The 25936-nt window shown below is 46.1% G+C and overlaps 1 protein-coding gene across 2 annotated transcripts in view; it reads left to right on the top strand.

Moving 5' to 3' along the window:
- TOGARAM1 (TOG array regulator of axonemal microtubules 1) overlaps window positions 1-25936 on the top strand; it is a 489673-nt gene that overhangs the window by 109073 nt on the left and 354664 nt on the right. The window lies entirely within an intron of this gene.

Below are 25936 nucleotides of genomic sequence, written 5' to 3'. Positions count from 1 at the left end.
AGGAGGGAAATCAGCCTATAAGATGCACAGGACATTCTAGATCGGCCCTCTTTATGAATAACCACTATTTCTGCCGTCCTTAAATCTGGTGGCAGTGTGCACTGGCTTCTTGCTTCCAAGAACATTGCCAGGAGATGTGGGGGGGGGGGGGGGGGGGGGAGGAGCTACTAGATTGCTCAGCTTTTTAATATGCTTCTGGGAACCCATTAGAGCCTGGAGCTTTCCCTGCGTACAGCCCTACCATGGCCGTTTTGACCTCTTCTAGGGTAACATCCCCTACAAAGACCTCCGGGTCCTCGGCGTCTAAGGTGGGGACCACAATGCCTTGCTGGTATTCCCTTATGTGGTGTGGCTCTTGCAGCTGGTGGGCCCGGTACAAAGACCGAAAGCAGTCGGCAAAGGCACCCGCAATTTCTATATTCGTGGAAACGTGTTCCCCCTCCTGGGTGTCCACCTCATCCACCCTCCTTGCTTCCATTTCTTTCCTCCCCAGCCAGGCCAGGAGTTTCCCTGCCTGGTCACCAGTTTCATAGAACCCATACTGGGCATTGCGTAGTCGAGCTCTGCTTTCTGACTCTGCCACTGCTCTGTAGTCTACTCTAGTTAGCTCCAGGCATCGAAGGGTGGGATCATTCTGAACCTGTGTCTGGGCCCCTTCCATCTCTAGAAGTTGCTGTTTATATTTTTCCTGCGTTTCCGACACCTTCCTCTTCTGTGCCACTAAGTTCTGTGCACTGTCCTTTATCACTGTCTTATACGCCTCCTAGAGTATCACAGAGGACTCAACTGAACCCTGATTTTCCCGGAGGTATAGTTCAATGTCTACACGGAGCCCATGCACCATCTCATGGTCTTGCAGGTCCCAAGCCCTGAGCTTCTATTTTTGGGTTCTCCCTTGTGACTTCCCAATCCGTAGCATCAGAGGGGAATGTTCCGACAAACCCCGGTCCAGATAATCTGCCTGGCAGACCACCTCCACGTCAAAAAATGTAATCCAACCTCCCGTGGGGTGGGCACGTCTCCAGTGATCCGACAGACCCAACGTTGCCGCAAATTGGTACAGTGGAGTATGGGAGCTCCATATCCATTACGTCATTAAAGTCACTTCCCACCACGTGGGTCGAGGAGTCCGCTGCCAATAAAATTTCTGCAAGCGTATCCAAAACACAGGCCTGAAGTCTAGGCAGGGAATATACACTTATAAACAGTACTTTCTGTCTACCCCAGAGTCCCTGTACCCCACGTACCTTCCGGCTGGGTACACCCGCTGCCCACTGTCTGGAGATATGAAAAGGTGGGGATTTACGGATTAAAATCGCCACCGCCGTAGAGCCATATGTGTAACCTGTGTGTGCCAATGTAACATAGCGCCCTCTACCCAGAAATTTACACCTGGTGCCTTTGAGATGTGTCTCCTGTAGAAGCACCACATCGGTGGGCACGTTCAGCCACGTTTCCAGGAACCGGCCTGCATTTTTCCCGTCTGTTTCTTCCAGGAAAACGCACGAATCTCAGATTGTTCCTGCGGGCCCGGTTTTCTGCATCATCCAGCCGCCACATAATATCTTTGTTGAAGACCTTCGTCGCGGCCATTTCCTTGCTGAGATTCTGGGCCATGTCTTCCAAATCAAATATCCGCGTTTCTGCCAAGGTGACCCTTTCTGTCATGTTCCGGAGATCCTGACGCAGGAGGTATACCTTAGAGCGTACTTCTCCCACTCCTCCCTCAAGAATTGGATAGCCGACAGAAGTGCGGCGTTATCAGGTACCGCGGGGTGGAGGGGAGGGGGGGGTCACCACCCTCGTATAGTGTTCCATTCGCCCGTCAGGGTGGCTTTGATTCCTTATCTCTCGCCATCCTAGTGTTTATGGCCTACGAATTCCTCCACTGATAGTCCTCCACGAATGACTAGGACCTCGGCGCACTCAGCTCCCCCCCACCACCCCCCCAGTGAAACCTTGGGGGGGTGGGGGGGGGGGAGAGTGTTTTTCCTGCCAGGCAGGTCTCCTCTTCAACAGGTGAATCCTTCCAGACAAAAGACGTGGGATGGGCGGTAAGACAAACTTAACAATCCTCCACCAAAACACTTCCACTACTGGAACCCATCGCTGGTTACTCATTGCCACCTCAGGTCTGTCACTACTCCATGGGCCAATCACGGGTCATGAGGGCCAGGTCCATTAAGGCGCCTCGATGCGTTGGCGCCAGTCTGTACCTCACTGTTACAGCCCCTTGACCAGGGGTGTTTGGGAGGCACAGGGGGGATCACCACATACCTCCCCCCTCAGCGCACAGTATCACCTCTGACCCTCCCGTACCTCACTGCGGACTTCTTGCCCCCCTCGCAGTGCCTCATCGTGTAGGGTGGGTGTTGGGGGGGGGGGGGAGGGGGGGTTGCATTAGGGCCCCCCCCCGCCCCTGTCCTTTTCTGGCAAGACTTCACTGATGAAGCTCTGGGCCATGCTCCCGGCACTCACTGGTCGGTACACTTCACCTGGCGTCATGTCCTGTGGTGTCTGGGCAGATGAAGACAAAGGCCGAGGATCGGAGCCCCCTCCGCCCAGGAGGCCCTCCCAGTGACTCTGGGGCCTTGGGTGGTACCCTCAGACTGCCCTGCCCTTTGGGCGGATCAGGCCTCGCCACCCGGCTGCTGGTAAGTTGGCTCGGCGGGAGGGGCGGGGGGTGGGGGGGGACAGGGGCGGGCTGCAGACACCAGGGCAGATGGTAGAGAGGCAGGGGGGCTGATCAGATCCGCCGCAGCCTGGGATGCCTGCTCAGCGACTCCCTGGCCTTGCTTGGCGCCTCATGTCCGGTCCCGCCTTTGGGACGGCACAGGCCTCGTTGTGCAGCCGCGTAGTAAATGGGTCAGGGGGGCCGCTGCACAACCGCCCCCGCTGCTACGGCCTCATCGGGGGTGTCACCACACCTCCAATCTCGGGGGCGGGCCAATGGGGAGACAGCTGGATCTCCTACCAGGAATTTTTTTTTCGGGCCGGGACAGAGCTCTCTCAAAGCCTGTCCGTCCTTGGCTCCGCCCCCAAAAGTTCATTAGGTTTTGAGCAATGTTCGTGAACCAATGCACTTTCAAATGAAAAAATGCATTACATTTTAGAAAAAGGCTTTAGGATGCTGCCCAAAAATACTCTTGCAAAAAATATGTTAAGTTCTGACCAATTTCACCTTTTCAACAGTCGTTTTTGGGAATTCTCTCAACAGTGGCATTCCACCTTCCTACGTTACTTGTTAGTATGCTCTCTTTATGAAAAGTGCTGCTGCTCTCTTTTTAAAGGTTTGGCAGTCCTGCTCTTAGGAGTTGATATTGTCACTGAAAAGTATACCTAATTTTTTTTAGAAGCGTGGCTCTTTTACAGAGGTGATATGATGGATTTCTAATTTGGATTACAATTTGGCTGCCAGTCTAACTACTTTATACCATGACATTTGACAATGGCCCATGTAGCTCTCATCTGTCATACTGCAAGTCCATTTTTTTATATTCACCCGTACAGGTGGCCGGCCGGCCGGCCCTCATTCTTTCTACATTTACCATGCAGTAATATATGTGATCGTACAAGCAAAGTTAACAGCCTTATGGGTAACACCTTGAGGGTTCTAAGCCAGGATCCCGCTACATATGAATGCGCAAAGGGTGTCTAGTTTTGTGGAAGTTAGATACTTTTGCAAATGAAAGGCATCATACAAACATGAATTAAGTGATGCTGAGAGTCTAGCATAGAGCAAGAGCTTTGATTATTACTGTGAATTTACTACTGAAGAATAGTCTCTGGTGCAGGGTTGCCCCATGTACAACTCATGTACTTTTGTTGGAGATAGAACTAATGTTCCCATCCAAACTGCATGCCTCAAATAGACCCATCCAGCCTCTTGCAGTGATCTACCCGCAATCATTTTTACATGTTTTATTGCTGTCTGTCCGAGGAAGATATATTTTACACCCTCTTCAGCACAACAGTCTTGTGACTTTGATGGGGCATCCCTATGTTGTGACAAAGGCCCTGATTTTGTTTTTGGCAGATAGGTACTCCATCACAAAAGGGACGGTAATCATGTCCGTCTTATTGCAGCTCCCCTTTAAAAAAAAAAATGAAACTTCACTCATCACTAATGTGGCCAGAGCTCCCCAGACTTTTCCTCAGGCAAATTTTTTAGGCCCTCAGCCCATGATGATATGCATTTGCAGAAATTCTCACAGGCACATGTTATTTAAAATACATTTTTGCTATTTCTAAGCATTTCAAACATAGCCCTAAAAAAATAAAAAGTACGTAAACCTGCAAGTCAGCCAACTTCACACACATAAAATTTCAATCATTTTGTATTGTGCGTAGATATATTGATCAATTCTGTTTCATAAGGTGCCATTATTTGTAAACACTATTTGAGTAGAGTAACACCAGTAATTCATAGTATGTTTTAGGCCTATACTATATCAGTGAATGAATACACCACGGGACCGTTCTTTTTAGTCTTGACATTACTATACATGGGTACAGGCCTGCCTTCATGTCACAAAGGCATCAACAGGGTTGGAGATTGGCACGGCAGCCCTGTCTGATCACTCCCATCTTAATTGGTGCCTTAACACATGACTTCTCACCTACGACTCCATAATTACAGAAGTCTCGGCCAAGATCCCCACCTTCTTAGAGACTAACAACACACCAACCACATCAATCTCACTTTTGTGGGAGACTCTGAAGGCAGTCCTGCGGGGCCAGTTCATTGCCATTGCCACTTGTATTAAAACAGACCAACGTAACTTGCGCGCCCAACTAGAAACCAAGGTGCATGAACTTGGAGGACTCTCACAAACTTTCTCGCTTGTTGGTGACCTTCCGTCACTTGACTACTGCTAGGAAAGAATAGAAAACACTGGATACCAATAGAGTGGCATATGCGCTCAGTCGGACGAAACAAATATATTATATGGGGGAGGGGCGGGATGGAGGAGGTGTTTGGGGTAGAACAAGGCTGGACGTCTGCTGGCCCACCTGGTGTGTTCAGGCGGTGGACCACAGGGTGAGTGAATTAACAGGTTCTGATGGCTCTCAGTTGTGCCAGGATGAGTGTATCGCTTGTGAGTTTGACCAGTTTTACACTGCTGTTTATTGGGCCAAGGCTCTTCAGGACAATAATAGTACTACCTATGTGCCTGCAGTCCCGTTTTCCATTGACTGACATACCACAGGCCGCTGTCCCTGGCCTTAACAAGGATATCACTTCTAATGAGGTTCTAATGGGCATACAGCGCTTACAACCGAGTAAAGCACTTTGACAGGGTAGCTACTGTTTAGAATTTTATAAAACATTGAGCTCACTACTGGCTCCTATACTGGCCCAACTGAACAATGCATTTAGCACTAGTGGTGTGCTGATTGACTCAATGCAACTTGGCACCATTACGGCGATCCCCAAGACAGGCAAAGACCCTAAGCACTGCATCTCCTTTCGCCTGATTTCTTTATTGAACAGTGATGCCAACATTTTCACAGGTATCCTGGCACATAAATTATTAGCTCCCTATTTACAAGATGTAAGGAAATGCCTCCTTGGCTTGGTTACCCCCTGACTTTTTGCCTTTTGTTGTTGCCAGTTATGATTGAAAGTGTGCTGGGACCCTGCTAGCCAGGTCCCAGCACCAGTGTTCTTTACCTAAACTGTACCTTTGTTCCCACAATTGGCACAGCCCTGGCACCCAGATAAGTGCCTTGTAAATGGTACCCCCAGGTACCAAGGGCCCTGATGCCGGGGAGGTCTCCAAGGGCTGCAGCATATCTTATGCCACTCTGGGGACCCCTTACTGAGCACATGCACACTGCCTCACAGCTTGTGTATACTGGTGGGGAGAAAATGCCTAAGTCGACATGGCACTCCCCTCAGTGTGAGGTTGGCATGGCACTCTGTCTGTGGCATAGTTAAGTCACCCCTCTAGCAGGCCTTACAGCCCTAAAGCAGGGTGCACTATACCATAGGTGAGGGCATATGTGCATGAGCACTATGCCCATACAGTGTCTAAGCAAAATCTTAGTGCAAGGGAGCCATACAGAGTATATGGCCTGGGAGTTTGTCAAACACGAACTCCACATTTCCATAATGGCTACACTGAAATCTGGGAAGTTTGGTATCCAACTTCTCAGCACAATAAATGCACACTGATGCCAGTGTGGGATGTATCTTAGAGATGCCCCCTGAATACCAGTCTGACTCCTAATGCTAGGCTGACCAGTTTCTGCCAGCCTGCCACAACCAGACGGGTTTCTGGCCACATGGGGAGAGTGCCTTTGTCACTCTGTGGACAGGAACAAAGCTTGTACTGGGTGGAGGTGCTTTTCACCTCCCCCTGGCGGTGAGCCTCAAAGGCTCATGCCTTTTGTTACAGCACCCCGGGCTAGTGGAGATGCCCGCCCCTCTGGCCACTGCCCCCACTTTTGGTGTTAAGGCAGGAGAGGATAATGAGAAAAACAAGGAGGACTCAGCCACCAGTCAGGACTGCCCCTAAGGTGCCCTGAGCTTAGATGACCCCTGCCTTTAGAAATCCTCCATCTTAAGATTGGAGGATTTCCCCAATAGGATTAGGGACGTGCCCCCCTCCCCTCAGGGTGGAGGCAAAAAGTAACCATTGGCTACTGCCCTTCTGATCTAAACACACCCCTAAATCTAGTATTAGGGGCGACCTAGAACCCAGGAAATCAGATTCCTGCAACCTACAACAAGAAGTACTGCTGACCTGAAAGCCCCACAGACACGACGGAGACACCAACTGACTTGGCCCCCGCCCTACCAGCCTGTCTCCAGACTCAAAGGACCTGCACAGCAACACATCGGACAGGGACCAGCAACCTCTGAAGTCTCAGAGGACTGTCCTGAACCGAAGGACCAAGAAACTCCTGAGAACAGCAGCACTTTACACCTACAGCAACATTTTTGCAACTTTGAAACAACTTTTAAAGACCTCACTCTTCCTCAGAGCGTGAGACTTCACCCTTTGAACCCAACGCCCCTGGCTCAAGCTCCAGAGAACTAACACCACAGGGAGGACTCCCAGATGACTGCAACTCTGTGAGTAACCTGAGACTACCCCCCCCTGCACCTCCACAGCGACGCATGCAGAGAGGATCCAGAGGCTCCCCCTGACCGCGACTGCCTGGAACAAAGATCCTGATGTCTGGACCAAGCACTGCACCCGCAGCCCCCAGGATCAAAAGGAGATGAACTCCAGTGCAGGAGTGACCATCAGGCGACCCTCTCCCTAGCCCAGTCGGTGGCTGGCCCGAGAAGCCCCCCTGTGCCCAGCCTGCACCCCCTGGTCCCTCCATTAACGTCTATTGAAAACCCGATGCCTGTTAAGCACACTGCACCCGGCCGCCTCTGTGACGCGGAGGGTGAGTTTTGTGTGCCTATTTGTGCCCCCCCCCCCCAGTGTTTTACAGCCCCCCCCCCCCCTCCAGTCTGACCTCTGAAGACGCAGGTCCTTACCTGTTGGCAGACTGGAACCGGAGCACCCCTGTTCTCCATAGGCGCCTATGTGTTTTGGGCCCTCCTTTGACCTCTGCACCCGACTGGCCCTGTGCTGCTGGTGCGGTGACTTTGGGGTTGCCTTGAACCCCCAACGGTGGGCTGCCTATGCCCAGGACACTGAACTTGTAAGTGCCGTACTTACCTGAAAAACTAACCAATACTTACCTCCCCCAGGAACTGTTGATTTTTGCATGGTGTCCACTTTTAAAATAGCTTATTGCCATTTTAACTAAAACTGTGTATGTTCCTGCTCTAATTCAAAGTTCCTTACTTAACTATGTGGAGTACCTTGCATTTTATGTATTTACTTCCCATCTTGAATCTTGTGGTTCTAAAATAAATTAAGAAAAGGTATTTTTCTATATAAACACTATTGGCCTGGAGTTAAGTCTTTGAGTATGTGTTCCTCATTTATTGCCTGTGTGTGTACAGCAAATGCTTAACACTACCCTCTGATAAGCCTACTGCTCGACCACACTACCACAAAATAGAGCATTAGAATTATCTAATTTTGCCACTATCAACCTCTAAGAGGAACCCTTGGACTCTGTGCACACTATCTCTCACTTTGAGATAGTATATACAGAGCCAACTTCCTACACAATGCATAGTGGATCCCGATCAAAATGGATTAATTCCAGCCAGGGGGTGCAGTAATACCACAAAGAGTTTAGCACCTTCCAGACACGCAGAAAAGGCCTTTGATCGGGTCCACTGGCCATATCACCATGCTGTCTTAGCTTGCTTGGGCCTGAGGATGCGGTTTCACCAGTGGATCCAGTGTTATGCTTAGCCCAAGAGTGCAGGTCCATGGGATCCTATCTAGCCCCTTTTCTCTCACTTGAGTAACCCAGCAGGGTTGCCCCATATCACCTTTATTATTTTTCCTTTACATGGAGCCATTTGAAGAACATATTTGCAGTCATCCACATATTGCAGTCACCTGTATGGGGGGAGGAACCATAAAATTATGCTCTTTCCTGACAATGTCCGACACTGTCTGACCATAATGCGTCTTTAAGGGCGGTGATGGAGGAGCTGAAGGCCTTTGGGAGAGCTTCCAGATTTAAGACTAAGCCTCAGAAGTCCTTCATACTCAACCTGACCCTATCTGAGGCTACCATTTAACAACTTGAATCATACTTCCACGTTACTTGGGGTCACACAACGGATTACCTATTTAGGTTTCCAAATATGTCCTGCACTGGACTCGTAACTATGACAGCCTCCTAACTGCTACACGGTCAGAACTCTACAGATGGAGGAATCATGGCCTCTCCTGGCTGGGCTGCCTAGTGACGGTCAAGATGACACTCCAACCTAAAATATGCAGACTGGGTGCTTGGTAAGTTACAATCCCTTATTTGGGGTTTTAATTGGGTGGGCAAAAAAAGCACAGATGACTAAATCGCAAGCATATCTTTCACAAGTAGAGGGAGAACTTGACGTCTCTAATTTACAAAGTTACTATGTGGTAGCGCAGCCACACTACATGGTGGAGTGGTCTCTGCCTAGCACTGAAAAATTCTGGTGCTTTATTAATCAAACAGTGGCAGGCATTCTAATCTGGAAAGTGCCATGGCTGCCGAAATTACATTGGCCTGTGGGAGTGAATATTTCCCTAGTGGTGCTAGCCACACTGGGAGTATGGAACAGGATACAGCTTTGGCATGGGATCTCAAGCCCTCAGTCTCTGCAGAAACCGATAATAGGAAATCCGATTTCCCCCGGCACAAAGTGGCTCGGCATTTGCTGCATGGCAAGAGGCCAACTGCAAATGGATAGGTGACTTGTTTGATGAGAATGGCTCAATGGACTTCCCACAGATTCAGTCGGCCTTTGGGATTCCATCTATATTCCGTTGGCAATACATGGCTATCTCCCACTGGCTTAACGCAGCCCTGACTTATCCCCCCTGCCAGCCGACAGCCTCACGTCCTTCGAGAACTGTCTCCTTAATCACTCTTCTGATAAGCATATCCTCTCTGATATCTGCACCTTCCTCACCACCCCCCCAAAAGCCACTGAAGTCACCCGCGAGGCGTAGATAGGGAAGGGGAGTGTGAATGAGCTAGGGTTGCCCGGTGTAACGCAATTAAGGACAGCGCATGCTAGGGCCATTGTGGGCAGACAGGCACTCTTACACACCTCCTTTGGCAATGTCCTAAACCAGATTCCTTCTAGGATGAGGTTCTGGCTGTGGTGAACAAAATGTTTGATAGGGCATTCCCAGATTCCCCAGCTACATAATACTGGGCCTCCCAGATCCCTTGATGGATCCTCTGAAATCTCCTAGGGGGGGCTGGCAATAGCTGTGACACAGGGAGCCACTAAGCAGGTTCTCTTTTCTAAATGGGGCACAGTTGAGATCCCCACACACCTGGACTGGCTGCATAATGTGTGTGAGCTATTAGGAATGGAAAAACTGACGACTGTAACAACACTCCTTACGGCTGTTTGACAAGACTTGTGGACCTTGGATCTGCTACTTCTTTTATGAGTTTTGAGAAATATCATGCCTCCTATACCTGCGGATCCTTCCACTGACTCACCCAGATCAAGACCCCTCTACATCTGTTACCTGTTAGCTTCCTATTCACATGCATTCCCAGACAGCACAGCTTTGATACTGGTGTCTAGCTCCTTTTCCCTCCTTCCTCACCTCACCCCTCCTTCACATTACTCACACATTTGTGTATTCTGTACTTCTTCTAGCCCGTGATTATCAAGCGGATACCTTCACACCGGCCGGTGGATGTAGGTGGGCTACGGTTGTATTTTTATTGCTTTATTGAGACTTATAAAACAGATCTTAAACCTAATAGAAAAAGAACATTGCTGCTCCAGTACAAAAAATAACTGCAGGCCTTTAAGGTACAAACACTTTGAGGTCTTACAAAAGCAGAAGAAATATCATATGAAGAATCTGAGCTAATACAGGTCTATGTGAGCAGATAAGAAGCAACACAACACTTGAAGAGCGGGTCTGCATGATAAATTGAGAAGTCTTACATGATTCCTACAATCTGGTGTGGCAGGGATTTCAAAGCCACTCCTTTTCTAGTGAGCCTCCCACTTCAGCAAGGTGAATCTATTCATCAAGAGCTCTACTGTTGGGGCACACAGCAAGAATGTGTCCATTTTGTATCTGATGAACTCCGAGCAGTTTTGTAGGATACCGCATGGCTCTCCAGGCATTGCATTCCTTAAATGCATACAGAGAACCAAAGTTAGTGCACTTCATCACAAGCAAGCAAGTTAAATCGCAAAGGCAATATCCACAGGTTGTTGGAATGATCCTTACTAGAGTTACATAGAACAGGAAGTATTTGCTTCTGATGCGAGAGCATCAAAAGAGAAATGTTTAATCTCTCTGAAGCCTGTAGCATATTTGAATATTAGAAGTCCTAGCCTTCGACTAATTGCAAGAGAGTGCTAAAACCGTTCCAGTATAAAGGATAGACTGCCAACACATTACTGGCAGTAGAGCTCTTGAGACCCTTTTTATCTTCCAGCAGAGGCCTTTCTCTAAGGTTAAGTAAGGGAGTTCTAGAAGTATGTTCAGTTTGAGTGACGGGACATAACTTAATTAACGTATCATGCTCATCCATTAGTCCCTTCCATCACAATGGGTGTGCGTTGTGGGGAATGTATGGGTGATGATGAAGGAGCCTAATCTTCTTAAATCCATTTCTGTTTGAACTGATATCCTCATTTTTCGCTGAGGTAGGTGGGGCCTGCATGGGCTGGGACGAAATAGGACTTTGGGAACAAGCCTCCTCTGTCTTCTGCTGACCTTGGGTCTTGAATGTGATGCGCATTACAGAGAATGCTTTTGTAAAAACCAGTTTGATTCATTTCTGCACAGTTGGGCCAAATGGTAGTGATTTTTCAGGAACCAGTCTTATAACAAGGAAGGATCCTGCTGGTCTCCCACTTTGAAAGGATCTTCAGTACCAGAGCAGACTGCTTGAGTAGTTGTTGCTATTCGTCACACAAGTGGGGAAAGTCTTGCGGGGCAGTCTTTGAACTCTGGCATCGTCTACCCATAGAGTTTTTTGCAACTCACCTCAATTTTACATTGATCAGTATTCTTGGCTTGCCCATTCCCTACAATATGGTTTGATGTTGTCCTGGATTGGGCTTTAACATATGCTTTCATTTCAAGCTTTCTCAAAGGATGTTTCAGATCTGGGAGGGTTCCGGGTGTTATATGACCCTATAGGCTTTGCCCTGACATTGTCATATTTGGTGTTCCGACAAGGTTCGGTATGCAAAATTTGTGCCTTTTAAAATGTTGTGTAGTTTTTGCTCTTGCTGCCGACTATATTGATGATCCAATTTCCATTGCTGTCTTTTTAGTTGCAAATACACACCACTCTGTTACCTTTGTGGTTAGGTCCACACTATGTAAATATCATTCATGAAACTACTATCATAACATATATTGAAAACATCTTACAATCTGAAAGAGCCAGCTTATCATTAATAAATTACTAATAGCAGACAGTCTCTGTTATTCTGTTCTAAAAAAAATAAAAATAATGTGTTGTATTGTTGTAGTTCTAGTGCGTTGCTTAATTTGAGCCAGTCCTCGGCACCAGCACTTAATTGCCAACACCAGCACTTGACAGCTGCCACTTGGGGGCACTGTTTTTTTGTTTTTGTTTTTGTAGATGAGCAGAGCAACAGTTGTTTGCTAATTCAATGAACGTTGTAAACAACTAATACCTGCCATTTGAGCCATTCTTAAAGCTTTGGAGGCCTTGAACAGTATGAAGTGTCATACTTGTTGCAGTGTGATGGTTAGGAGATGTAGAAGTACTGCCATTTGGCAGTGCTGACAATGACAATATGTGGTGTAAGCTGTGGTGGCCTCACAGCGAGGGCCTGGCACTTATTTACAAATTAAGCACTGTTCTGGTGTTGCAGAGATGGGTCTATCCCTACTTTCTGGTGACCACCAATTGTATTGGTATCTGTATTGTAATATACATCAGTCAAGCAAATTGTAGCAGAGGGACCACAGTCCCACTTATTACTGATGGCCCTAACCCTCATTCCCTCAGCTAAGGACTTTATCCCAGTCTGCCCGGGTCGCTCAAGGGATCCATGGGAAAATTATGATTTAGATCCTCAGACAGACCCTGATCTAGAACATATTCGGGTAAGGGCCTCCCCTCCAGATGATTCTACGCCATACCACAGCGTCATTCTATGTGGGGCCACCTACCATAAGGTAGAGATGTATGCCATCCCCAAGGAGGATGCCTTCCTAGGAGTTCCCAAAGACAGAGTACCTCCCAGTGCTCACAGGGATGGCTAGATCTGCCCTGAGATTTTCAAGGAGCTGGTGAAAGCTTGTGTGGTGACACCATTCATCGAAAAGAAATATAAGCTGGCGCCCTCTGACCTGCTGTTAATCCTGGCTCATGTCCCACCAGACACTTTAGGGGTTGCTACTGCTAGGAAGAACGCAGCAGCCCAGGCCACTGGGGGCGTTCCGCTTCCTGACAAGAAGAGCAATAAGATTGATCCTGCAGAGAAAATAGTAGAGGTGGGTGTGACCACACACTGGGGCATCACCAATTATGCAAGTCTCTGTTCCTGCTACAGTTGAGCCCATTGGGTGGAGACGGAGAGGCTCCTTCAGCATCTCCCTGATCAGTATTGCAAGTGAGGGAAAGAACTAATGGAGAAGGCAAGGCTGTTTCCAGTGCAACCATCAGGTGTGCACAGAATGCAGCTGATATGGGGGGGGAGGGGAAGGGGTAGGAGGTGGTGGGGTCAACACATCAGACCAACTTTGGCGCCACTCTTGACTCTGCTGGTCTGACTTTAACCTGAAGGTGCAACAGTACCTCGTCAACCTGCCTTCACGTGGAACACCCGTTTGGATGCAGGTTGGCACAGCGCTTGATTAGATGAAAAAGGACACAAACTACCAAGGCAATGGGTGCCCTTCAGGTTATTTCTTCTGGGGGATTGTTTCGTAGGCAGTAGTCAGAAGGCGGCTCCAAAGCCACCTTCCTAGACCAATCCTAGTCCTACCAGTAGCAGCAACATGCATTATCCATCACAATGTGGCAGGTGTTTCACATGATGCTCCTTCAGAGGGAATGTTTTCAACGGCCAGCCCAGAGGCACCCCTGGTAAGGGAGGCTCTACCTCCAAAACGTGTCTTGCCCCTCATTCTGACCACCCCCTCAACTCCCTCTGATCACACAACAGTAGTCTGGGGGAGACTCAGAGGGTTTCTTCACCGTTGAGTGGAAATCACCACAGTCTGGTGCGTCTTAACAATCAAGCACGGCTACTGCTCAGAGCTCCTGTCATTCCACCAAACATTCCACCCCACAACCACACCCTCAGGCCATAATATCTCATCTTACTAGAAAAAGAAGAGGTTCAGACGCTCCTATTCAAATGAGCCATAGAGCCAGTGCTCCATCAACACCAGGACCAGTCCATCTACTCCCTATACTTCCTCATTCCCAAAAGGTCTGATCCCTCTGACCAATCTTAAATCTCCGTCATCTCAACATGTACATCTTATCAGAACATTTCTACATAGTCACCTTACAGGCTGCCGCCCTATACTGTAGCAAGGTGGCTTCATGGCCACGGTGGACCTGAAGAACCCCTACTTTCACAGCCCAATCAGTCCAGCTCATCAAAGCTACCTCCACTTCATGGTAAGAGGTCAACACTACCAGTTCAAGTTACTACCCTTTGGCATCACCATGGCCCCAAGGGTTTTTACCAGGTTTTTAGCTGTGGTAACTGCTCACCTCAGGAGGGAAGGAACCTGCTTCTTCCCGTTAATCTGTGATTGACTGATCAAGTGCTCAAGCAGACAGGAATGCCTAACCCACACACAGACTGCAGTCTCCCTGCTGCACAGCCTGGGTTTTACAGTCAACACCACCAAGCCACACTTGGAGCTCCTTGATATATAACCCTTCCTAAGGTCACTACCCAACGCTATACTGGGCAAAGCCTACCACATCCCCTAAAGGGTGTAATCATTCAAGCAGCAGCTTCCTCTTTTTCAGCCACTCCGTCTACTTCCAGTTCTCACAGTAATGCGCCTTCTGGGAATAATAGCTCCGTGCATTGCCATATTGAACCATGACAGACTACACATGCACCCATTCCAGGAATGCCTCTCAAGAAAGTGGTCACAAGAGGAGGGTCGGTTGGAGCATCTAGTGTTTTTAAGGGCCAGCACTTACTGCTCTCTGCAGTGGTGGAAAAGCAACAGCCTGTTGCAGGGCATGCCCTTTGCAAACCCATTTGTGCAAGTGGCATCGTTAAGGATGCATCCCAAGAGTGCCATAAAGCACACCTCATCGTCCTGGCATTCCAGGGCCTGTTGCCCCATAATCAAAGAGTTCTACACATCTGCCACTCGGAACTTGTACCCATTCAGCTAGCTCTCAAAGCATTTCTTCAGCAGATTAAAAGCAAGGTAGTCTTGGTGCACACATGCCAATCATTTTCTACCTGGAAAAGCAAGGAGGAACTCGCGCTCTTCAGCGTTCGTCCCTAGTGCAGCTAATCTGGCGCTGGGCCATCCATCACTATGTTCATCTCCTGCAGAATATCTTCCAGGAGTGGAAAACAACTTTGCAGACCTGCTCAAAAGGATGTAGCAACAAGTCCATGAGTGGGAATTCCACCCTCCAGTCCTACTCCCTTACTTTCAGAGTTGGGGCACACCAAAAATAGACATTTTCACCACACACGAAAATGCATAATGTTCAAACTGCTTCACCAGGTTTCCACACAGCCAGGTCCATGGGCAATGGCCAGTGGATGAATTGGGCACACTTTTCCTCTTCTCCCCCTAATTCCGTACATGGTCAGGAAGTTCAAACAAACATCCCTCACTCTCATCTTGGTGGCTCCAATGTGAGCAAAACAACCATGGTTCTCAACCCTTCTTAAAATATCACCCTTGCTATGCTGCTAAGGGGAAGCGTTTTGCCCACTATTGTACTCCAATATACACAAACCCTCGTACATCTATAGTTCAAGACATCATTTGCTACATCTTACAATTACAAAAGTCAGGGTTAACCTACATGTCAATTCGACTGCATTTAGCCACCTTTGCTGCCTTTATGCAAAACAGAGAATAACACTCTTCCCTCTCCAGAATTTCTGTAATTAAAGCTTTCATGGAGCCCCTTGTGTGTTATTCTATCACGGTATAAAATATACAAGGTGAATACCTATGAAGTTGTTGAATTAATTTACTTGCAATGGTAGTTTAAGGCATTTGGGTAGTTGAGGGCAAAGATGTGCACTAAGCAAGACAAAAACAGTTTAAACACTTCAATTATTAACCACAAGAGGCACTCGTTACAATAGCATAATTTGACAAAATTTTAAAACAAAGTACTCTGAAGTCAGTATTCAAGAAACAAAACAATACTCTGTGTATTTTCTGGAAAAAATAAGATAAACTTCAATGCATATTTCAATATCCTAAAATTGATTATCAATGTCCAATTCCATGAAGATTAAAGAAAACTGTCATGTATGTTGCTCCAATCTTATTACATGACCAAAAAATCAAATCCACATTTCTTCAGTCGATATTCAGTGTCATCAATGCCGATTTCGACCTCTCATCCAACCTAACAGCCAACACGTGTTTCGTCCGGGAATTTCCCAATTACTTCATCAGGGCTGCAGTTGTATAAATACTTGTTAATTAAATCTAAATCCATCATCCTAATCAAATGATGATACAAAGAAGCCACCACCGATTTGCCAAGAGGTGGGATAGACACATGCGTCCTCACGTGTGTTAGTGCCCCGTGTTGCAATTTGATACACTAGTTGCTTAAGAATTTTGTGCATCATATTGATGATTAAGTACGTGATATTGGTACACAAGTGTGAAATTGGTGAATTATATCCAATATAGAGATTCTAAATCTCACTAAATCATATACCTTCCTTATCATTTACTGGCCCATATGTATAATGATACCTCTGTCCTAATATATATCAAAATAAGCCCAGAATCTTACCTAAAAGTACAAAAATCACGTTTATTAACGTAAATAATCCTTGTTAGTATACCCAATTGTATTCTGTTAGTCAAGCATATCTGTCCTGATGTTGGTATCTTCTGTTACGTTCAATACCAGAGAGGGACGGGGAGATTACTGGTCCAGTGTACGGTCTCCCAAAGTAACCTATTCTATAGAAAGGTACACTGTTCCAAAAGGACAATTAATAGATGCAGGGACAAAGAATGTCAATAATATCAGGAGAGCCCTGAAGACCACACTGAATATCGACTGAAGAAATGTGGATTTGAGTTTTTTGGTCATGTAATAAGATTGGAGCAACATACATGACCGTTTTCTTTAATCTTCATGGAATTGGACTTGGACATTGATAATCAATTTTAGGATATTGAAATATGCATTGAAGTTTATCCTATTTTTTCCAGAAAATACACAGAGTATTGTTTTGTTTCTTGAATACTGACTTCAGAGTACTTTGTTTTCAAATTTTGTCAAATTTTGCTATTGTAACGAGTGCCTCTTGTGGTCAATGATTTAGAGGTGTGCGTTAGCACACATCTAGGGCTCAGGGGTGGGGTCCTTCAAGGGTGCACCGTCATAGGATTTGTTCTTATTTGATATTCACCTCATTACCCGGAGCGCCTATTCTTTCTCCCACTACAATACACCTGCGCATAGCTACACTTTTCAATTATGCATTAGCAAAGCTAGGCCTTAACCATGTTCAAGTTACTTCGGCATACAGCATTTGTATCCTTAGGTTCTAGCTATTGAATCATTTCAGGTAAAGACAGTTCTTGTTGGATCTATATTAAATTTGTTAGTATTTTAATTCCTTTACAATTTCTGACCAGGAACCTGGCTTTTAATATAGTAAGAGAAACCAAGACTGGTCTGGATAGGTTAGTGGTTACATTGATGTCTCTGAATAAGTGCAGCACATTTGAGCTGCACCTATTATTTTGGTCCTGGGCGTTCATGGGCGGGCTTTGCTTCATTGTACATTGGGAGAAGGGTCTGGTATTAGGGTGTATGGCTGATTGGTTAGATTTTGAGACTGCCTAACTTCTAATGAATGACTTGGAATTTTTATGAAGTGCAGATGTACACCAATTACAGGTATCAAGGTGCTATAAGATGAGACAGCGGGAAAAAAGGACTAACACCCCGTACCTCAGGACCCCATCTGATGCCAATCCCTAAGGGTTTCATATTGTAGTCTTTTTTTGGGAAACAGTCATGTTTTTAGTTGTTTCCTAAAGCTGGCCAAGTAACTATTTGCTCTGAGATCAGCAGGTAAGTCGTTCATAGCTGAGCTGCCTTTAGCTTGAACGATCTGCCTCCTGCTCTGATTTCCTTACATTCTTGTAATTCAGTCAGATTAGCTGTAGGTGACCTCAACGTCCTCCTGTGCCATTACCAGCCTTGTGGACTATGCAGAGGGCTTTAAACTCAATATGTTCCGCCAACCAATGCAATGCTGTCAAGAGCTGCTGACGCAGAGTCCTTTCTTGTTTTGTTCAAGGTCAGTTTGGCTGCCAGTTTTTGTATCCTAAATAGCCTATTAAATAAGTATTTTGGTACTCCCAACAGTAGTGCATTGTATAATTCTAGTCTACTCAGAATTGTGCTTTGCACTGCTGGTTTGCATACAGACTGTGGTAATAAAGGAACAATTTTTCTTAAATTTCTCAAAAGGACAAAACAAAATAGGTGCTGTCTTAAACTTTCTCTAGAAAAGTACGTTATCATCCAGTTGGATACCCAAGTTCTGAACTACCTGTGAGATTCTCAGACTTTACCCTGGCTAAATAGTTTTGGGGGAGTTCTCTGAGGGAGATTGGCATTGGAGCAGCATAAAAACTTAGTTTTATCTTCATTACATTTTGGATAATTATTTGTACCCACCATGCAATTTCACGTATACAAGACTGACATTTTTTGAGTAAGTTATTTTTCTCATAGGATACACACACACACACACACACACACACATATATATACTGGGGCTGGAATTAGTATGGCCAGATTTACAATTGAAGAATATAATTTGTATTTATTTGTTTTTGCACACTTTGTCTATCACTTTGATACTAAGCACTTTACTAATATTGGCCGTTTGACTGTAAATCTTCTCTTTTACATTGATACAAATATATAGTTATACAATTTTTATATATGAGGTTAATTTTATTTGTCATCTACTTGACTGGAATTATTATGAGATTGCTCAGTGGATGATGGACATATTGCTGAGGCCAATATTCTGATCTTTTGTAGTTTTTATATGGCAATTAAGGCTACGATTTTGAATTTAAATTGATTACAGTCATTATTTGCACTTGGCATATTAAATTGTCTTCGCCCACATATGATCGGTATCTACTAACGTCTAATTGCAAATTTAAATTGGGGTTGTTGTTTTGGACCAAATTATGAATGAATGTTAATATTGCATTTATATCTATATATCTTTATGTATATTTATATAGCCTATTTTGCTGATTAACTTTCCAGTACTTAATCTTTAGTTTGGAACAATTTTTAACCATCAATAATTATGTATGAATCTCGTATATATCTATTATTTATATATATATATATGTGTGTGTTCAAAGATGGCCGCCGTTTTCAGCACATACATAGTGTCACTGAAACTAGAGATGGACTATGTTTTATAAATAGATGTGTGTAAAAATGTCTGCCAATGTCCAGTTGAAGGCGTTTGCCAAAACACGTAGATATTTGGCTGGGACACCGTGATTGTGACCATTTTTCAGTATTTTTTTTTTTAAGTATTACAATAAATAGCAGACAAACAACCTCTTTTGAGATTCCTTGGATGGTTTATTTCTCAGCTATACTGGATTCTTGAGACATTGTGCAGCTGTCCAGTGATTTTGCTTTTCACCGTTTTTTGGAATGCAGTGTGTAAAGTATGTGTACAAACACACACAGTAACACAATAAAAACACCACAAGAGCACTCAACACCAGTTGGACAACTAGCCAATATTTCCAACATACACAAGCAAAGATATGAATTTTCAAAAATTAAACTTCAATATAGCGCTTAGAAACACCATAGCTACAAATGGGGCTATAGCAACGTCATTGACGGAGTCTTTCCCAATAATCGGACGCCAGTCGCGAGGAGGGCGGCGCCGGTCACTGAGTCGCGCGGACCCCCAGTTACAGTACCTTTGGGTAACGAATAAAATGGACTGGTGCACGGAGTCGGGGAGGTGCGGTGTCACTGGGGCCAGTTTGGCATTCGTTCCTTATTGCAGAGCATGAGAGGTGATGCAGCGTCGGTGCGAGGTGTTGATCCCCGGTGATTCGGCAGGGTTGATGAATCCGGCTGGCCAACCTGCGTAGAGCGACCTCACGGGGGGAGCGCTCACGCCACAGGGCTACAGGCGCCACAGCGGAGTTGGGTGTCACGGATGCAAATAACATGGCACTCAGGACATAGAGTCACAGGACTTTAGCAAGGCTGCGGCGTCAGTCCTGCGGTGTTGGTCGGGGTCGTCGCTCTCCACTGGGGACCACCCCATTGTGTTTCGGGCAGTGGCGCAGTTGTGCCGGTTCTGGAGCTGTCTCGGCTTGGTGTGCCTAAATCTTTGTTTCTCACCGGAACTCACTTCCAACGGCCCAGGAACTGAATTGGCACCACTCAGCAAGTCAGGGTCCTTAGCAGGAGTACCCAGAAGCTGGCAGGTGAAGTCTTTGGTGTCCGTGAGACTTCTGAACAGGAAGCAAGCTCAGTCCAAGCCCTTGGAGAAACGTCATGAGCAGGATTTCAGAAATCAAAGTCCAGTCCTTTCCCTCTTCAGGCAGAAGCAGCAGCAGCATGCCAGCACAGCAAAGCAGCAGGCAGAGTGGCAGGCCCTCCTCAAGCATCAGGCTCTTCTGCTTGGCAGATGTTCCTCTTGATCCAGAAGTAATCTGCAAGTCTGGGGTTTTGGGTTCACTACTTGCACTCATTTCTGCCTTTTGAAGTAGGCAAACTCTGAAGGAAAGTCTCTGTTGTTCACAAGATCCTGCCTTATCCAGGCCTGGCCCCAGACATACTCCAGGGAGGTGGGGACTACATTGTGTGAGGACAGGCACAGCCCTTTTTGGTGCAATTGTCCGCTCCTCCCTCCCCACTCTAGCCCAGGAAGACTCATCAGAATATGCAGGACACACCTCAGCTCCTTTTGTGTCACTGTCTAGAGGGAATTCACTAACAGCCCAACTGTCATTCTGACCCAGACATGGATTGCCCAGGCAGATGCTTATAATGGTTAAGCAAGAAAATGCCCACTTTCTCACAAACAGGCAATCTGAAAACCAATTCTTCCACAAGATGTATTTTTAAAGTGTGAGTTCAGAGACCCCAAGCTCCACATCTCCACCTGCTCCCAGTGGGAAACTGCACTTAAGACATTTAAAGGCAGCCCCATGTTAACCTATGGGAGAGATAGACCTTGCAAAAGTGAAAAACAAATTTGGCAGTATTTCACAATCAGGACATGTAAAATACACCAGTACATGACATACCTTTTAAATACATTGCACCCTCCCCATGGGTCTACCAAGGAGGGCCTACCCTAGGGGTGACCTACATGTAATAAATGGGAAAGTTTGGGCCTGGCAAGTGGGTACAAGTGTCAGTGCAAAACTGAACACACATACACTGCAGTTGCAGGCTTGAGCGTGTTCATAGGTCTACTCATGTGGCTTGCACAACCAGTGCTGAAGGCCCACTAGTAGCATTTGATTTACAAGCCCTGGGCACCCATAGTGCACCTTACTAGGGACTTACCGGTAAATCAAATGTCCAGTCATGGGAAACCAATTACCAATATCTTTTAGACAGATACCACTTGCACCTTTAACACTGTTTAGCAGTTCTAAAGTGCCCAGAGTATCAAAACCAGCAAAAATTTATTACAACACAGGGTCAAAAAACAGGAGGTCCAAAACAAAAAGTACAGGGAAACCAGGCTAAGAGCTGCCAGGTTTAACTGGGGCAGGGGATCTAACAAAGAGCCTGATGAGATACCTCGTGCTAAACGTTTAAAACCCATTCTGAGTCATGGGTTCAATTATATCAAATGTTGGTATTAGTTTCTCCTTGGTGACATTTGTCTTCTCACTCTACTATCAAAGATTGATCCTTACAGTTCATTGTTTTATGATTATCTGCTAAGATTAATTGAATGTTGTCATAAAAGAAGTCAAAGTCTATCGCAAAGTTCCTGAGAGGGTTTAATGATTTGAGTGTGCACTTGGGTTTAGCTAAGTTGGTAACCACATTAAATATATTTTTGGGTTTATTAGTTGTTACCATAATGATTTTGGAATAATTATCCTGTTTAGATTTCCTAATTTCCACTGTGTTATCCTTAAAAGCTAGACGTAACTTTTTTTAAATTTTTTTTATTTTTTTTTATATCGGATCGAAATATGCCTTCCTCCATTGTCCTTCTAGTTTCCTTCATTTCTCCCTCAGTGAATCTGTGAACCATGGCTCAGTAGGCTTACCCCGTTGGGACACCATTTTCTGTGGTATAATCTGGGTTTAAGCATATTTTAACGAATCCTGATGTGACTATAGTTTTCATCTTTTGACCATTCGTCCTGGATACAACTCAAACTTTCAAATAGCCTTCCTTCTTTTAGCCTTTTTAATTTAAGCCATGCTCTCCCACGAATTCGCTTAGGCTCAGTAAGTTCCCCCAATTCTGCCTTTGGCTAATCCATTTCAAATGCAATCAGTACATGGTCCGACCATCTTAAAGGAGTTGTATTGAGTGATGAATTAACATAGGTAAGGCACATACCAAATCGAGGGTATGTCCTCCGAAGTGGATGGCGTCCATTGCTAGTTGGCTCAGGCCTAATACCTTGCGCCTGGCCAGGAGTGCCCTAATCTGTGTGTGTGTGTGAGGGGTCTTCTTACCAAACATTGAAATCTCCTAATGCCATAAAATAAGTGTGTGCAAGGGACAGATTTGAAACTGATGAGTATTGAGTAATCAGTGTGATCGTTTAAATAATGCTATCTATATACTGGCGATGTTAACTGGCCAGATGTGAGAGCAAGGGCTCGGTTGTAATTTGCATTTTCTGACGGATACATCTAACCGAAGATTCCTCACCTTAGAATACTCTCCAGTCACCAGTCTGGATCCGTAAAACTTTCTCCCAAATAGTGCTCATGTGCAGTCTAGGTGGCACTGTGTGGCTCTGCAGTCTCTCTACTTATCCCCAAAAGTAACAGAGTGAGTCATATATAAGTGACACTCCTGCAAATTGACATCCGTTTTTTTTCTTTGCACACCTTCCGACAAGGATCCGGAGCTCCGTTCCCTACTTTTTTATTTTTTTTGTTGAGGATTTCTCAAAAGATTTCATCAGTATACTAAGAAACAATGACCCCACTCAAAACAGCAGGTTGCAAGCATGTAGCTGCAGTAAGCAGGTATCGATCACTGATCCACGTGGGGTGTTTCTGTGTTTGGACCACAGCATCAAGTCATGCGGTAAGTGGGCCCTCCATGCAGCTGAATCTGATCTGAAACCAGGAGGTGAAGCTGTATGTCGCCAAGCACAAGAAGTCACAGCTTCCACATAAGTCTCTACCCAGTTGTGGGCACAGGCTTGGTCCTGAGGCCATTCCCGCAACTGGCCAACTCTGAGTTCGACGTCCTCCGGTGTGTCCATGTCCAAGAGCAAGCATAGGAAAGCAAAGTGGAACTGAACCCCATCCTGCCACTCTGACTCTGAAGAGCAGGCCTGCGGGCGAAGCGTTGTAAGTCATACTTGTTTGAGGTCCTCTCCACAGAACCGATTCCTCATCTGGTTCTGAGGAACCCTCAAATTTCTTGGACTGTTGTTAACCCTGCATCAGATCAAGACCCTCAAGAAGGTCATGCTACAATTTTTATTTTTTTTGCTTGTGGCTCAACAGAACGGCACGGGTCTTTGGTCGTGTTAACGTCTGTGGGTCCATGTGGGACAGTACCGACTCTGGTGCAGATTTCTTCTTGGCGCCAAGATCCACGCCAGTCCATGCTGCACTAATGCTGGTACTAGTGCCACTTGTTCCAACATGAATGTCTGAACCGGCTTTAGCTCAAGTCCTACTGATGTCGTGCTGTAAATTACAAAAGCACAATTGATCGTCATGCACTCTGACTCTGTGATTGCCTCTCCCACATCACACCTACCAGCAGAGACTCAATTATCTTTTTGGTTCTGACTCTGATGCTAGGCCAGAGCAGGGGGAATACCCCAAATGTTCGTGCTGGTGATTGGGATAGCTTGGTTCCCCCTCACTTTACTGATGATGCCTTATACATTGATGTACAGAATGCCCCCCCCCCCACCCCCTAATGGATATGTCCTTTGAGTCCCAACATTTTGGTGAAAAGGCTGGCTCTGCTTCTGAGGGCATTAAGGACAGTAGAGTTACGGCGCTCCGGGCCAAACAGTTTCCACATAAATATAAGAGGTTTAGGGACTATTCCAGAGGGCTTGTGTATAGACAGACAGTTCTCCAACCAGTGTAGCAGCAACCCTAGTACTTTATAGACCCTGGTAATGGGTGTGACCGGCAGTATGAGGACCAACAGTAAAGTCAGTCTTCCAGTCCTCTTCCCCTGCTGCAACAGCCTTAAAACCACCTTGATTTGCTGTTACTGGTGCAAGCATAACAGGTGGGGTACAGGTTTCGGCATTTCCTCTCAGGTTGGCAGTCCTTCACAGTCAACAGGGGGTGGTTGGGGGGGGGGTCTTGCAGATCATTCAAAGTGGCTATAGCCTACATTTTTGTTCTGTCCTGCCCACGATTACTCCTTCTTCAGAGTGGATTTTCACCTAGCACCTGACCCTTTTGTTACAGGAGGTGTGTGTGTGTCCTGGACTTGGAAAGAGGAGGGAGGTTATAACACTTACTATTTCCTCGTTATGAAGGAGTACGGGGCCTCCGGCCTATTCTGAACCTTCAACCTCTGTATCCCTTCCTGTGGAAGAACAAATACATAACGCTCACACTGTCCCAAATTCTGTTTGCTCAGGCCCCTGGAAACTAGATGGTGTCTTTTGACCTTTAGGATGTGTGTTTTCATATACCCATCCTGCAGTTCCATAGTCATATTCCGTGGTTAAAGTTGAGCCACAAGCATTTTTAGGTTGCTGTTCTCTTTGACCTCAGCAGCTACGCTTGAGTGTTCACAGAAGTGATGGTGGATTTCACTGCTCATCTTTGGAGGTCAGGAGTCCCTGTATGCTTATAATTTCATGACAAACTGTTGAAGGCTAAATCACCAGTCAGTCGTAGACCACCTCCAGACCTCTTGACATTGTTGGAGTTCACCATCAGCGAGTTAAAATCCCTCACAACTCCTTTGCTGAGGCTTCCATGCATTGGCAACCCTGGGGACAGTGGAGTTTGGGGTTTCTATCTGCTAAATGAGCCCAGGATATTTAGGCTATAATCTAAATTTTTCATGGTCAAACCTGGATTGTGCTCAGAGCAGCTTTGAGACTTGGCTTCTTAGCCTCCCGAATCCTTCTCATTAGGTATGCCAGGTGGCACATGCAAAATCAGCAGTGAAATTTAATGTAAGCGAGCCCTGCATCCAGGCAGTCAGACCAATGCCACCCATGTTGCAGGGAAGACAGCACAAGATATGCATTGGTGGCTGCTGGAATACAATTGGTCCAGTGGCAGGCCCCTTCCACACTGAGAATCAGTGGTGATGACAAACGCATCTCTGGGCTGGAGGGGGGGTCCCCTGAGGGAAGTGAAGATCAGGGGGCTGTCCACATCAGTCTGATGGAGTTGTGAGCCATTTGCCTGGCAGTGAAGGGCTTCCTGCCTTCCATCAAATGGAGGTTGGTGCAGTTTCTTACAGACAACACCACTGCCATAGGTATTACCACAAGCAGGAAGGAGTGGGGTCGTGTCTGAAGGTCCTTGCCTCTGTAAATAGTTGAAGTGCAGTTTTTCTCTGCACAGAGTTCTGGGTAAATGTCTATCTGTGTATTCTAGCAAAGCTGATTTGTTGATGTTAAGTTCTGTGTAGAAAGTTTACTTTTAGTAGCCTTCCTGTTGGATATTACTTCTGCTAGAAGGTCCACTTGAATCCCTTCTTCTCCAGTGTCCTTCCTTACATCCTTTTCCATTTTCTGTAATGTTTAAGTGACAATTTCCAAACCAGATTGAAAGGGGTGTTTCAGTTGTTTACTTAATTGAATACTTTCCCTAAACAGCTTTCTTTTCATGGCGAGGCAGTGTTGCCAGAATTACAAGTGAGATCACTCTACAGTTCTGCTTAGCTGAAACAGAGGCTGTC

Source organism: Pleurodeles waltl, chromosome 9 (assembly GCF_031143425.1).
Source record: "Pleurodeles waltl isolate 20211129_DDA chromosome 9, aPleWal1.hap1.20221129, whole genome shotgun sequence".
Classification (NCBI taxonomy): Eukaryota; Metazoa; Chordata; class Amphibia; order Caudata; family Salamandridae; genus Pleurodeles; species Pleurodeles waltl.
This window is presented reverse-complemented; position numbering and strand designations above follow the sequence as displayed.